Source organism: Octodon degus, unplaced genomic scaffold (assembly GCF_000260255.1).
Source record: "Octodon degus isolate 3935 unplaced genomic scaffold, OctDeg1.0 scaffold00089, whole genome shotgun sequence".
NCBI classification, from domain to species: Eukaryota; Metazoa; Chordata; class Mammalia; order Rodentia; family Octodontidae; genus Octodon; species Octodon degus.
In genome coordinates, this window is record NW_004524665.1 from 6,931,829 (window position 1) to 6,934,765 (window position 2,937).

Below are 2,937 nucleotides of genomic sequence, written 5' to 3' on the forward strand. Positions count from 1 at the left end.
ACACACACACACACACACACACACACACACACACACACACACACCTTAAGGCTTCTGGAGCCAGGCAAAGCCCGAGCAGGGGCCTTCCACAATCCCACAGTACCTGGAAACAGTGTCCCAGTGTCCAGGGACTATCCGCCCTGGGGTTCTGCCCTTCCTGCCCTATCCCTCAACTTTGAGGGTTCACCCTCAAAGGGCACTGCACACAGTCACCCCATGTGCAGGGCATGCAGATCATTTCCGCTGTGCCTGGAGTTGTTTCTGTGACATGAATCTGATGCAACTGAAGGTTATATAAAAATTGTACTTGTTGGGCCAGGGACATAGCTCAGGGGCGAGAGGCTGCCTGGCAAGCTTAAGGTCCTAAGGTCGATCCCCAGTGCCCACCCCCCAAAGAAAAAGAAAAGAAGAGAAAGAAAAAGAAAAAAGTTGTACTTGTAGAAAAGGAGTGCAGAACTCCTGATCTTGTGAAACTTGTGGAAGACGAGTGAGCACACAAATTAAATGCTAGTAGACATTTTATGCACTCAGGATGTTATAAATGCTATATTAATATTGAAAATATTTCACTTAATAGCATCTGGAAAGAACACCAGAGAGCCTTGGGCAGGCTGCATCAGGCCGCAAGAGAATCACTCGCTTCTCACTAGCTCCGCGGTGCTGGCGATGCTGCTCTGCGACTGCCCCTTCGCCCTCACGGTCCCCTTCACCCTCACGGTCCCCTTCACCCTCACGATCCCCTTCACCCTCACGGTCCCCTTCACCCTCACGGTCCCCTTCGCCCTCACGGTCCCCTTCGCCCTCACGGTCCCTTTCGCCCTCACGGTCCCCTTCGCCCTCACGGTCCCCTTCACCCTCACGATCCCCTTCACCCTCACGGTCCCCTTGGCCCTCATGGTCCCCTTCGCCCTCACGGTCCCCTTCGCCCTCACGGTCCCCTTCGCCCTCACCATCACTTCCACACCTCCATTAATGGACCACTGCAGCAATCAAGAGAGCAGGCGTGCAAATGCATGAAGTTGAGCAAGCAGATAAAAGAGTGACCATCATATTCTTTGAAACTCAAACAGGGCACATAGTGTTCACAGAAGTTCTCCACGACTCCTTCTCCCATTGTTCCATGCTTGACTGGCGTGCTGTCGGTTACTCTCTCACTTTCCAGGTTTGCTGATGTCTTCATGTTGGCTTGCCTGGGTTTGGCCACAAACTGTGGCCTACATGACCTTGTCTGCCTCTCCCAAGTGCACGCACACCCTGCAAGCACCCAAGATGCACGGCTTCGGGGTCAGGGCCCCAGAAGAGGAGGACATGATCATCTGGGGGCGGCCATAGAAGGAAGCCCAGCGTCGAAGTTCCTCGAATTTCCCGGCGCCAGGCCTGTGTGCTCTCAGTCAGCTTGTGCCTCAGACCCTCCCTGCGAGACTCGGAGCGGCTGTCCATCATGCCACCTCTCTCCGTGGGTGGGGAGATGCGGCACACCGGAACAGGCAAAGGCAGCAGAAGGGGTGCAGCGCGGTTGCCATAGTTATTTCCGGAACGAAGCTGATTCAAATCATTTCTTAGGTGGGGCAGAGTGTCCCCTCTACCAATTTCATGAGAGCCAAAGAGAAGGTCGGGGTGGCGATGGCATTAAATCTGCTTGGGTGACTCAGAATGTGCGTTGGCACGGCAACGCGCCATGTGGCGGGCAGCAGACGTGTCGTGAGGTGGCAGTGGCATGTCTGAAAGGCTTGGCTTCAGCAAGCCGTGCAGAATTCGTTTCCTTTTAGTCTTTCAAGCAAAAGCGTTTGAAGCTAATCTTTTCAGCCCTTTCGCAGGGCCCTGATCAATAGGAAGAGTGGAACACATTAAATGCCTCCCCAGGGTCGCACCTCTCAGGGCCCTTGTTAAAATCATGGGTTGTGTTCTATGCCATACAGTAATGAGAATTTGAATTTCGTGTGGAGTCTCGAGTGTAAATGAGAAGTCGCCCCTTGTCCAGCTGCGTGGTGATGAATGTCCTTCTCTGCAATTTATTCCGCACTTGTCCCCATTAATTTATCCATCTATGCCCATATCCCTCACTCAACGGCTGGTCGGACAGCGGTGCGGAGCACCCATCGCATGCCATGCACCATGCTTGTCATTAAAATGTCAGAGATGGCCAGGCCCTGGTACTTCCCCTTTTGGATGCTGCTAAGCTGGAAGAGGAGATGGCCTGTAAGATGCGCAGAGATTGCCATGGCAACGGAGGAGGAAAAGTACAGGAGAAGACAGGGCGCTGAGGAAGGAAAGGTCCTGGGGGCAGAGGAATGGAGAAGGTTTGCAAGGAAGGGGTCCTCCATGCTGGCCGGGATGGCAGGGGCCAAAGCCTGGGCCCTCAGCCTCTGCTCCCGGCATGTGGTCACTTTTAGGCGCAGGTCCTGTAAGGAAAAGCGAAGGCGTCTGCACAGTGCCAGAGGCTAATGGGTGCTAGTGCAGTTGACCTTTGTGTGGTGGAAGCTTATGGTTACCCAGAACTTCGGCTGGCATGACCACGTCCACTCTGGGATGGAACCCGAGGCTCAGGACAAGAAAGCTGGGGCTGGCAGGAAGACAGTAGCCTCGGCGCCCTCCAGCTCAGCCTGCTCCCAGCAGTGACGAAAACTGCCCAGAGCTCTCTGCTTCCAGGGAACCCTGTTACCTCAAGAGGCAGTGGTCAGGTTGGTTTCCCTTTTTTTCTTGAGGGTTGACAAAGCCCTTTTTTTTTTTCAGACCATGGAAGAGCCAGACCCTTGGGCCACAGTTCTGCTCCAGACAGAACCAGGCACGACTTCCAACTTCCGGGCCAGCATCTAGGAAACAGCCTGGGCTGGGGCCTTGGTGAACCCCATGCCTCCAGTCTTTCTGTCTCTGTCTCTGTCTGTCTGTCTGTCTGTCTCTCTCATTTTCTTTTTCATTTTTTATTTTTAGCACATA